Source organism: Bombina bombina, chromosome 3, assembly GCF_027579735.1.
Source record: "Bombina bombina isolate aBomBom1 chromosome 3, aBomBom1.pri, whole genome shotgun sequence".
In the NCBI taxonomy this organism is placed as follows: domain Eukaryota; kingdom Metazoa; phylum Chordata; class Amphibia; order Anura; family Bombinatoridae; genus Bombina; species Bombina bombina.
In genome coordinates this window covers 1,105,899,921-1,105,913,145 of record NC_069501.1, presented here as the reverse complement: position 1 = coordinate 1,105,913,145, position 13,225 = coordinate 1,105,899,921, and the positions used below count along the sequence as shown (strand labels likewise).

Here is a 13,225-nt window from a genome sequence, read left to right as displayed (position 1 = left end):
TCTGGTAAAAGGAGAGGTCAAAAAGCAACTTCTACCTCTCTCTCTTTTTGGATTAAAAGCATCATCAGATTGGCTTATGAGACTGCCGGACGGCAGCCTCCTGAAAGAATCACAGCTCATTCCACTAGGGCTGTGGCTTCCACATGGGCCTTCAAGAACGAGGCTTCTGTTGATCAGATATGTAGGGCAGCGACTTGGTCTTCACTGCACACTTTTACTAAATTTTACAAGTTTGATACTTTTGCTTCTTCTGAGGCTATTTTTGGGAGAAAGGTTTTGCAAGCCGTGGTGCCTTCCATCTAGGTGACCTGATTTGCTCCCTCCCTTCATCCGTGTCCTAAAGCTTTGGTATTGGTTCCCACAAGTAAGGATGACGCCTACACACCTATGTTGGAGAAAACAGAATTTATGTTTACCTGATAAATTACTTTCTCCAACGGTGTGTCCGGTCCACGGCCCGCCCTGGTTTTTTAATCAGGTCTGATAATTTATTTTCTTTAGCTACAGTCACCACGGTATCATATGGTTTCTCCTATGCAAATATTCCTCCTTTACGTCGGTTGAATGACTGGGGAAGGCGGAGCCTAGGAGGGATCATGTGACCAGCTTTGCTGGGCTCTTTGCCATTTCCTGTTGGGGAAGAGAATATCCCACAAGTAAGGATGACGCCGTGGACCGGACACACCGTTGGAGAAAGTAATTTATCAGGTAAACATAAATTCTGTTTTTTATATTGTTTTGTTAGTCTCAACTTTTAAGTTGGCGATTATAAGGACTATTATGCCTTTCTGTTAAGGTCATTTCATGTCCATTCCATTTTTTAGGATGTTTATCATATTTTATTTCATTCAGACCACTTGTGGATTCTGAGATTTTTCTTTTTAAGCTTTACCAATTTGTCACTTTTCCAGCTTTATGAATCGTTTTAAAAGTTCTTGGTGCCCTTCTTTCCGTCTTCAGACAGTAGTAGGGTATTGTGGTGCTTCCTTATTTGGATGGTACCTTGGTATTAGCTTAAAACTTTTCTTTCATTAAAGCTGGACAGATAGCTCAGCATGCTAATGCACTGTGGCTAAGCTCTGAAGCAACCTTAGGGTTGCAGTTTCGATTTTCGGTGAGGTCCATTCAGCCTTTCATCCTTCCGAGGTCGATTTAATGAGCAGCGTCTTCAGTCCCTTATGGGTAATTAGACGCGCTTTACAAGTACCCAATACATACATATGAAAGAGCAGTATTTAAATATATGGACTTTTCTTTTTGTGGAATCCTTCATGAATTAACTAAGTTTTGTTTCTTCAAGACATGGTTATAGGATTTAATTTACCTAAGAGTTTCGCGATTCCTCAGACAAGGGTCACTTCTTTTGGATTTCTAGATGGATTGTGTGTTCATGTCTTTATCGGACATAAGTCAATTGTACGTGGTGTTAGCCTGTCTAACTTACAGTCTAGAACATTTGTTTCAGTGGCTATGTGCATGAAAGTTTTAGGTCTTATAACTGCAGCATCGGGTGTGGTTCCCTTTGCTAGTTTTTCTCTGAGATCTCTTTTAGCTTTGCATACTGAATCAATAATACAGGGTTTGTTTTTAAATATCAGTTAATATTTTTAAATCCTAACACTCTACTCTCTCTGTTTTGGTGATTAGTCTATCATTTTATTCAGGGGGCCTCATTTTGTTTGTCCTTCCTGGACTGTATTCTTAGTGGATTCAAGTCTTACAGGTTGGGGAGCTGTCTGATGGTCTTTTGACAGCACAAGGGGTTTGTAAACTTCAAGAGGCGAAGTTTCCAATCGATATTTTAGACCTCAGTGCTATTTCTCTTGTAAGGTGTATCCAGTCCACGGATCATCCATTACTTGTGGAATATTCTCCTTCCCAACAGGAAGTTGCAAGAGGATCACCCACAGCAGAGCTGCTATATAGCTCCTCCCCTAACTGCCATATCCAGTCATTCTCTTGCAAACTCTCAACATAGCTGGAGGTAGTAAGAGGAAAGTGGTAAAATATAGTTAGTTTTTTCTTCAATCAAAAGTTTATTGTTTTTAAATGGTACCGGAGTTGTACTATTTTATCTCAGGCAGCATTTAGAAGAAGAATCTGCCTGCGTTTTTCTATAATCTTAGCAGAAGTAACTAAGATCCACTGCTATTCTCACATATGTCTGAGGAGTGAGGTAACTTCAGAGGGAGAATGGCGTGCAGGTTATCCTGCAATAAGGTATGTGCAGTTTAAGTTTTTCTAGGGATGGAATTTGCTAGAAAAAAGCTGCTGATACCGGATTAATGTAAGTTAAGCCTAAATACAGTGATTTAATAGCGACTAGTATCAGGCTTGCTATTAGAGGTATATACTCTGATTAATGTGCAATATAAAACGTTTGCTGGCATGTTTAATCGTTTTTATATATGCTTTGGTGATAAAACTTATTGGGGCCTAGTTTTTTCAACATCGCTGGCTTGATTTTTGACTAGAAACAGTTTCCTGAGGCTTTCCACTGTTGTAATATGAGTGGGAGGGGCCTATTTTAGTGCTTTTTTGCGCAGTTAAAATTACAGACAGAGACATTCAGCTTCCCTCAGCAGTCCCCTGCATGCTTTAGGACATCTCTGAAGGGCTCAAAAGGCTTCAAAAGTCATATATTGAGGAAGGTAAAGCCACAGTGGAGCTGTGGCATTTGTTGTGACTGTTTTAAAAAACGTTTTTTTCAATTTGTTAATCCGTTTTTTGTATTAAGGGGTTAATCATCCATTTGCAAGTGGGTGCAATGCTCTACTAACTTGTTACATACTCTGTAAAAATTTCGTTAGTTTAACTGCCTTTTTTCACTGTTATATCAAATTTTAGCAAAATTTGTTTCCCTTAAAGTCACAGTAACGTTTTTTATATTGCTTGTTTAACTTGATGTAAAGTGTTTTCCAAGCTTGCTAGTCTCATTGCTAGTCTGTATAAACATGTCTGACATAGAGGAAACTCCTTGTTCATTATGTTTAAAAGCCATGGTGGAACCCCATATGAGAATGTGTACTAAATGTATTGATTTCACTTTAAACAATAAAGATCAGCTTTTATCTTTAAAAAATTTATCACCAGAGGATTCTGACGAGGGGGAAGTTATGCCGACTAACTCTCCCCACGTGTCAGACCCTTTGAATCCCGCTCAAGGGACTCACGCTAAAATGGCGCCAAGTACATCAAAGACGCCCATAGCGATTACTTTGCAGGACATGGCGGCAATCATGGATAATACCCTGTCAGCGGTATTAGCCAGACTGCCGGAATTCAGAGGAAAGCGCGATAGCTCTGGGGTTAGACATAGTACAGAGCGCGCAGATGCCTTAAGGCCCATTTCTGATACTGCGTCACAATATGCAGAAGCTGAGGAAGGAGAGCTTCAGTCTGTGGGTGACATTTCTGATTCGGGGAAACCTGATTCAGATATTTCTAATTTTAAATTTAAGCTTGAGAACCTCCGTGTATTGCTTGGGGAGGTGTTAGCTGCTCTGAATGACTGTGACACAATTGCAGTACCAGAGAAATTGTGTAGACTGGATAACTACTATGCAGTGCCAGTGTGTACTGATGTTTTTCCAATACCTAAAAGGTTTACAGAAATCATTAATAAGGAGTGGGACAGACCCGGTGTGCCGTTTCCCCCCCCCTCCTATTTTTAGAAAAAAGTTTCCAATAGAAGCCACCACACGGGACTTATGGCAGACGGTCCCTAAGGTGGAGGGAGCAGTTTCTACTTTAGCAAAGCGTACCACTATCCCTGTCGAGGACAGTTGTGCTTTTTCAGATCCAATGGATAAAAAAGTAGGTTACCTTAAGAAAATGTTTATTCAACAAGGTTTTATCCTGCAGCCCCTTGCATGCATTGCGCCTGTCACTGCTGCTGCGGCGTTCTGGTTTGAGTCTCTGGAAGAGGCTTTTCAGACAGCTACTCCATTGACTGAAATACTTGACAAGCTTAGAACACTTAAGCTAGCTAATTCTTTTGTTTCTGACGCCATTGTTCATTTGACTAAACTAACGGCTAAGAAGTAGGGCGCTATGGCTTAAATCTTGGTCAGCTGACGTGACTTCAAAGTCTAAATTACTTAACATTCCCTTCAAGGGGCAGACCCTATTCGGGCCTGGTTTGAAGGAAATTATTGCTGACATTACTGGAGGTAAGGGTCATACCCTTCCTCAAGACAGGGCCAAATCAAAGGCCAAACAGTCTAATTTTCGTGCCTTTCGAAACTTCAAGGCAGATGCAGCATCAACTTCCTCTGCTACAAAAAAAGAGGGAACTTTTGCTCAATCCAAGCCGGGCTGGAAACCTAACCAGTCCTGGAACAAAGGCAAGCAGGCCAGAAAGCCTGCTGCTGCCTCTAAGACAGCACTAAGGAACGGCCCCCTATCCGGTAACGGATCTAGTAGGGGGCAGACTTACTCTCTTCGCCCAGGCGTGGGCAAGAGATGTTCAGGATCCCTGGGCTTTGGAGATCATATCTCAGGGATATCTTCTGGACTTCAAAGCTTCCCCTCCTCAATGGAGATTTCACCTTTCGAGATTATCTGTAAACCAGATAAAGAAAGAGGCATTCTTACGCTGTGTGCAAGACCTCCTAGTTATGGGAGTGATCTGTCCAATTCCACAGTCGGAACATGGACAGGGTTTTTATTCAAATCTGTTTGTGGTTCCCAAAAAAGAGGGAACCTTCAGACCCATTTTGGATCTAAAGATCTTAAACAAATTCCTCAGAGTTCCATCGTTCAAAATGGAAACTATTTGGACCATCCTACCTATGATCCAGGAGGGTCAGTACATGACCACAGTGGATTTGAAGGATGCTTACCTTCACATACCGATTCACAAAGATAATCATCGGTTCCTAAGGTTTGCCTTTCTGGACAGGCATTACCAATTTGTGGCTCTTCCCTTCGGGTTAGCTACAGCTCCAAGAATCTTTACAAAGGTTCTGGGATCGCTTTTGGCGGTCCTAAGACTGCAAGGTATATCAGTGGCCCCTTATCTGGACGACATCCTGATACAGGCGTCAAGCTTTCAGATTGCCAAGTCACATACGGACATAGTTCTGGCATTTCTCAGGTCACATGGGTGGAATGTGAACGAGGAAAAGAGTTCTCTATCTCCACTCACAAGAGTCTCCTTCCTAAGGACTCTGATAGATTCTGTAAAAATGAAGATTTACCTGACAGAATCCAGGTTATCAAAGCTTCTAAAATCTTGCCGTGTCCTTCATTCCATTCCGCGCCCTTCGGTGGCTCAGTGTATGGAAGTAATCGGCTTGATGGTAGCGGCGATGGACATAGTGCCATTTGCGTGACTACATCTCAGACCGCTGCAACTATGCATGCTCAGTCAGTGGAATGGGGATTACACAGATTTGTCCCCTCTGCTAAATCTGGATCAAGATACCAGAGATTCTCTTCTCTGGTGGCTATCTCGGGTCCATCTGTCCAAAGGTATGACCTTTCGCAGGCCAGATTGGACAATTGTAACAACAGATGCCAGCCTTCTAGGTTGGGGTGCTGTCTGGAATTCCCTGAAGGCTCAGGGATCGTGGACTCAGGAGGAGAAACTCCTCCCAATAAATATTCTGGAGTTAAGAGCAATATTCAATGCTCTTCTAGCTTGGCCTCAGTTAGCAACCCTGAGGTTCATCAGATTTCAGTCGGACAACATCACAACTGTGGCTTACATCAACCATCAAGGGGGAACCTGGAGTTCCCTAGCGATGTTAGAAGTCTCCAAGATAATTCGCTGGGCAGAGACTCACTCTTGCCACCTATCAGCAATCCATATCCCAGGTGTAGAGAACTGGGAGGCGGATTTTCTAAGTCGTCCGACTTTTCATCCGGGGGAGTGGGAACTCCATCCGGAGGTGTTTGCTCAATTGGTTCATCGTTGGGGCAAACCAGAACTGGATCTCATGGAGTCTTGCCAGAACGCTAAGCTTCCTTGTTACGGATTCAGGTCCAGGGACTTCAACCTGCCTTATGTGTTTCCACCGTTTCCTCTGCTCCCTCGACTGATTGCCAAAATCAAACAGGAGAGAGCATCGGTGATCTTGATAGCGCCTGCGTGGCCACGCAGGACCTGGTATGCAGACCTAGTGGACATGTCATCCTTTCCACCATGGACCCTGCCTCTGAGACAAGACCTTCTACTACAAGGTCCTTTCAATCATCCGAATCTAATTTCTCTGAGACTGACCTGCATGGAGATTGAACGCTTGATTTTATCAAAGCGTGGCTTCTCCGAGTCAGTCATTGATACCCTAATACAGGCACGAAAGCCTGTCACCAGGAAATTATACCATAAGATATGGCGTAAATACCTTTATTGGTGTGAATCCAAGAATTACTCATGGAGTAAGGTTAGGATTCCTAGGATATTGTCCTTTCTCCAAGAGGGTTTGGAAAAAGGATTATCAGCTAGTTCTTTAAAGGGACAGATTTCTGCTCTGTCTATTCTTTTGCAGAAGTTCCAGACGTTCAAGCTTTTTGTCAGGCTTTGGTTAGAATTAAGCCTGTGTTTAAACCTGTTGCTTTCCCATGGAGCTTAAACTTGGTTCTTAAAGTTCTTCAAGGGGTTCCGTTCGAACTCCTTCATTCCATTGATATCAAACTTTTATCTTGGAAAGTTCTGTTTTTGATGGCTATTTCCTCGACTCGGAGAGTCTCTGAGTGATCTGCCTTACAATGTGATTCTCCTTATCTGATTTTCCATTCAGATAAGGTAGTTCTGCGTACAAAACCTGGGTTTTTACCGAAGGCAATTTCTAACAAGAATATCAATCAAGAGATTGTTGTTCCATCATTGTGTCCTAATCCTTCTTCAAAGAAGGAGCGCCTTTTACATAATCTGGACGTGGTCTGTGCTTTAAAGTTTTACTTACAAGCTACTAAAGATTTTCGCCAAACATCTAACCTGTTTGTTGTTTACTCTGGACAGAGGAGAGGTCAAAAAGCTTCGGCAACCTCTTTCTTTTTGGCTTCGGAGCGTAATACGCTTAGCCTATGAGACTTCTGGACAGCAGCCCCCTGAAAGGATTACAGCTCATTCTACTAGAGCTGTGGCTTCCACCTGGGCCTTTAAAAATGAGGCTTCTGTTGAACAGATTTGCAAGGCGGCGACTTGGTCTTCGCTTCATACCTTTTCAAAATTTTTACAAATTTGATACTTTTGCTTCTTCGGAGGCTATTTTTGGGAGAGAGGTTCTACAGGCAGTGGTTCCTTCCATTTAAGCCTTCCTTGTCCCTCCCTTCATCCGTGTACTTTAGCTTTGGTATTGGTATCCCACAATTAATTTATGATCCGTGTACTCGATACACCTTACAAGAGAAAACATAATTTATGCTTACCTGATAAATTTATTTCTCTTGTGGTGTATCCAGTCCACGGCCCGCCCTCTCTTTTTAAGGCAGGTCTAAATTTTAATTTAAACTACAGTCACCACTGCACCCTATGGTTTCTCCTTTCTCGGCTTGTTTCGGTCGAATGACTGGATATAGCAGTTAGGGGAGGAGCTATATAGCAGCTCTGCTGTGGGTGATCCTCTTGCAACTTCCTGTTGGGAAGGAGAATATCCCACAAGTAATGGATGATCCGTGGACTGGATACACCACAAGAGAAATAAATTTATCAGGTAAGCATAAATAATGTTTTTTCAGAGCTCTTTCAGGGTTGGCCTCTTTTTAGGAGAGAACTTTTTCGTTTTCTGCTTTCAGACAGACACTGTGGCATTTGTCAATCAACAATAGGGACTCTTAGTTCCTTAGCAATTACGAAGTATCATGAATACGTTGTTAGATGGAATTCATCTCCTATCTATTTTTTTTCCAGGTACCTTTTCAAGTCCAGGGATCTTTAGGTAGAGATGGTGGATGCTTTAGCAGTGTCTTGGTTTTGCAACCTAACTACATCTTTCCACCTCTTTTTTTTTTCTTCCAAAGGTGATTTCCAAGATTATATTGGAACAGCGCCATGTGTTTGATAGCATCAGCATGGCCTCACAGGTTTGGTATGTGGATCTTGTTCGGATGTCCGGTTGCGATCCTTGGCTGCTTTCTCTTTTGCCAGCTCTCTTGTTTTAGGGGATATTTTTCCATCAGGATGTCAAATTTCTAATTTGGGGGTATGGAAATTTATTAGTGTTTAGTCATAGAAGTTTCTCTTTTATCGCTTTATTCTCTTTTATCGCTATGTTGCAGGCTGATAAGTCTGTTTCATGGAACATGTATGATCAGGTTTGGAAAACCTATATTTTATAGTGTTCTCATAAATTTTCTTGGCATTCTTTTAGAATTCCTAGGATTTTTCAGTTTCTTCAAGTTGGTTTGGATAAGTTTGTTTTCAAATTTTTTTTGAAGGGGCAAAAAATCTGATTGTTCTGTTTCTTTTCCTAGAAAGATTGTTTAAACTTCCTGATATTCACTGTTTTGTTCAGGCTTTTTGGTTTTTATCAAGCCAGTTCATTTATTAATTATTCTTTTTTGGAGTCTTAATTTGGTTCCAGGATTTTGTAGGCTCTTTCTTTTGAACCTATATTTTCTTAAAGATTATCTACTTTCTTGGAAAGTATTGTTTCCTTTGGCTATCTCTTCTGCTAGAAGAGTTTCTGATTGATCAGCGCTCTTCTGTGTCTCCTTATCTGATTTTTTTTTTTCATCGTTTTGTGGGCTTCTTTTTTTCCTAAGGTTGTGAATTTGAACAACGTTAGTAGAGAAATTGTTGTTCCTTCTTTGTGTCCTAATCCTTAAAGGGCCAGTAAACCTATAAAATAATGTTATATAATTCTGCACATAGTGCAGAATTATATAACATTATATTAGCGCTAGCTTTATTCAACCTAATAGTGCCTGTGAATTTATATTAAAAAAGACTGCATTTCAGACGTGCTCTACTGAGCGGGTCTATTTTTATCACAGAGCGCATCTGGCCAGCTGTCTAGTCACAGCCCGGCCCGACTGTGCACTTACAGTAAGTGCAGCTCGCTCCTGCTGTCAGAAAGAGCAAGAGAGAGCTGCACTGAGTGTAATGGCGCGGTCGTGCCGGGCTGTGACTAGACAGCTGGCCAGATGCGCTCTGTGATAAAAACAGACCCGCTCAGTAGAGCACAGAGAGCGGGTCTGAAAAGCAGTCTCTTTTAATATAAATTCACAGGCACTATTAGGTTGAATAAAGCTAGCACTAATATAATATTATATAATTCTGCACTATTTGCAGAATTATATAACATTATTTTATAGGTTTACTGGCCCTTTAAGAATTCTTTGAGAGTTCTTTACATTCTTTGGATGTAAACCTCTGCCATTTATTTGACATCCTGGTTAAAGCTTTTGTTTCTCAAGGCTTATTTGGAAGCAGGGCAGGCTCTGCCTCAGAGATTTACATCTCATTCTACTAAGTTCAGTTGCCATTTCTTTGGCTTTTTCAGAATGAAGCTTCGGATGATCAACTTTGCGAAGCAGTAATTTGGTCTTCTTTGCATACTTTCCTTGTTTTTAGCATTTTTATGTATTTGCTTCTTCTGAAGCAGTCTTTGGTAGAAAAGTTCTTCAGGCAGCTGTCTCAGTTTGATTCTACTGTTTTTGATTTAATTTTTCTTTTAAAGAAAAACTTAAATTATTTTGTGCATTTAATTTCTCAGTGGAAATAGCTGTTATTTTATCCCTCCCTCTCTAGTGACTCTTCTGTGGACTTCCACATCTTGGGTATTTCTATCCTATACGTCACTAGCTCATGGACTCTTGCCAATTACATGAAAGAAAACATAATTTATGTAAGAACTTACCTGATAAATTCATTTTTCATATTGGCAAGTCTGAGGCCCACCCTTTTTAAGGTGTTTTTTTTTTTTTTTTGTTTTTTTTTGTTTTGTATAAAAGCACAATTATATTTCCAGTTCCTCCTTTTGTATGCTTTTTTTACTCCTTGAAATGTGGGTGTGGTGGGGTGTGGTGGGAGGTGTATTTATAGGCATTTTGAGGTTTGGGATACTTTGCCCCCTCCTGGTAGGAATGTATATCCCATACGTCACTAGCTCATGGACTCTTGCCAATATGAAAGAAATGAATTTATCAGGTAAGTTCTTACATAAATTATGTTTTTTGTCTTCTAGTAGGGAGACTGTGCACTTTAAAGAATTCTGCAAAATTTGATTGGGACAAAATATATCCTAGTTAGGATATTAATTATGGCAGTGTGCAGGCACTTAATGTGACATGTAAGAGAGACTATCTCCCCTTTATGTTAATGAAGGGGTTAATCGGTTACATGAGGTAAAATGTTATTTGTGCAATGTGTGAATTGACTAGTTTCTTCACTTGAGCCTTGAATATTGCAGTACTGGTTTGTTGTGGCGTGTTAATGTTTTAGCGCGCCGTTAATTTCGGTTGCGCAATGTTTTTTTTAAACAGTCTTGGCTCTGCCTTCTTCTCTGTTAGTGAAGAACAGAGCAGCGCCATTTTTGTGGCTGTAGCGCTCACATGACACAGACTCCTCCGATATGAGAATGGAGCGGAGGGGCTTGTATACAGTCAGTGTATTTAGCAACTGTATTTTTATGGGGGACACACGATGTTGCCCAGTTATTCCAAGTATTAGTTGCATGTCGCCCACATATGAACGGTATCTGAGCAGGTCAGCTGGTCAGCAGTTTTAGTACTGCGTTCTGATAAATGACAAAATGGAGCTGGCGTATACTGCATATATTCAACAGCCAAGTCCTCCATGTACATATGCTCAGGATAGTTTTTCCTTCACTTACGGACTTCATACATTTATTCATAAATGTCCCATTAAAGAAATTTCTATATTTAGAGAATTGGGGTTATTATTTTTATGCAATTCTAAAACTGAACTATAGCTTAGTGGTTGTCAGTTTTTTTTTTTTTTTTTGCCTCAGAGTCCCCAGTTAAATTCCTTATACTGAAAGGGAAATATATTTAGAATTATAATTTTGGAACAGAAATCTGTAATTATTTACATTTATGCCTATCATGTTTTAAGACTAGTCTTTATACTCGTAAAGTGTCAGTGTTCATTTTTAAGTATTTTAATTTCTCTTGTTAAGTGTAGTCAGTCCACGGGTCATCCATTACTTATGGAATATATCTCTTCCCCAACAGGAAGTTGCAAGAGGATCACCCAAGCAGAGCTGCTATATAGCTCCTCCCCTCACATGTCATATTCAGTCATTCTCTTGCAGCCTAACTAAAGATAGGTCGCTGTGAGAGGTCTGTGGTGTTTTTTAACTTAGTTTATTTCTACAATCAAAAGTTTGTTATTTTAAATGGCACCTGAGTGTGCTGTTTGTTCTCAGGCAGCATTAGAAGAAGAATCTGCCTGCGTTTTCTATGATCTTAGCAGACGTAACTAAGATCCACTGGCTGTTCTCATCTGAGGAGTGAGGTAACTTCAGAAAAGGGGAATAGCATGCAGGGCCCCCCTGCAAACGAGGTATGTGCAGTAAATTATTTTTCTGAGGAATGGAATTGACTGAGAAAATATTGCTGATACCAATGTAACGCAAGTTCAGCCTTAAATGCAGTGATAGCGACTGGTATTAGGCTGATGAGTGTGTGTACACAATGTATTTTTCTAAGGAATGGAATTGACTCTGAAAATACTGTTAATACTGAAGTAATGTATGAGCCTTAACTGCAGTAAAAGCGACTGGTAGCAGGCTTATTAATAACACTTCACTACTTTTAAAATGTATGTTCAAAACGTTTACTGGCATGTTAATTGTTTTTTGTGAGGTACTTGGTGATAAAACTTATTGGGGCATGATTTTTACCACATGGCTATCTTTGTTTTCTGCATAGAAACAGTTAACTGAGCTTCCCCACTGTTGTAATATGAGTGGGAGGGGCCTTTTTTAGCGCTTTTTTGTACTTCTTAAAGGCACAGTAGCGTTTTTTATATTGCTTGTAAATTTATTTAGAAAAGTATTTCCAAGCTTGCTAGTCTCATTGCTAGTCTGTTTAAACATGTCTGACACAGATGAATCTCTTTGTTCACTATGTTTAAAGGCCAATGTGGAGCCCAATAGAAATTTGTGTACTAATTGCATTGATGTTACTTTAAATAAAAGTCAATCTTTACATGTAAAGAAATTATCACCAGACAACGAGGGGGAAGTAATGCCGACTAACTCTCCTCACGTGTCAGTACCTTTGCCTCCCGCTCAGGAGGTGCGTGATTTTGTGGCGCCAAGTACATCAGGGAGGCCCTTACAAATCACTTTGCAAGACATGGCTACTGTTATGACAGAAGTATTATCTAAATTGCCAGAATTAAGAGGCAAGCGCGATAGCTCTGGGTTAAGGACAGAGCGCGCGGATGAGGTGAGAGCCATGTCAGATACTGCGTCACAGTTTGCAGAACATGAAGACGGAGAGCTTCATTCTGTGGGTGACGGATCTGATCCAGGGAGACTGGATTCAGAGATTTCTCATTTTAAATTTAAGCTTGAGAACTTCCGCATATTGCTAAGGGGAGGTATTAGCGGCTCTGAATGATTGTAACACGGTTGCAATTCCAGAAAAATTATGTAGGTTGGATAGATACTATGCGGTACCGGTGTGTACTGACGTGTTTCCTATACCTAAAAGGCTTACAGAGATTATTAGCATGGAGTGGGATAGACCTGGTGTGCCTTTTTCCCCTCCTCCCATATTTAGGAAAATGTTTCCTATAGACGCCACCACACGAGACTTATGGCAGACGGTCCCTAAGGTGGAGGGAGCAGTTTCTACTTTAGCTAAGCGTACCACTATCCCGGTGGAGGATAGTTGTGCCTTTTCAGATCCAATGGATAAAAAATTAGAAGGTTACCTTAAGAAAATGTTTGTTCAACAAGGTTTTATCTTACAGCCCCTTGCATGCATTGCGCCTGTCACTGCTGCGGCGGCATTCTGGTTTGAGTCTCTGGAAGAGGCCATTCGCACAGCTCCATTGGATGAAATTATGAACAAGCTTAAAGCACTTAAGCTAGCTAACGCATTTGTTTCTGATGCCGTCGTGCATTTAACCAAACTTACGGCTAAGAACTCCGGATTCGCCATCCAAGCACGCAGAGCGCTATGGCTTAAATCCTGGTCAGCTGACGTGACTTCTAAATCTAAATTGCTTAATATTCCTTTCAAAGGGCAGACCTTATTCGGGCCCGGCTTGAAAGAAATTAAATTTTAAAGGTTTTTAAAT

General features: G+C 40.9%; 1 protein-coding gene across 1 annotated transcript in view; it reads left to right on the top strand.

Moving 5' to 3' along the window:
• The window catches only part of PDS5B (PDS5 cohesin associated factor B), an 890,287-nt gene that overhangs the window by 86,806 nt on the left and 790,256 nt on the right, over positions 1-13,225 (top strand). The window lies entirely within an intron of this gene.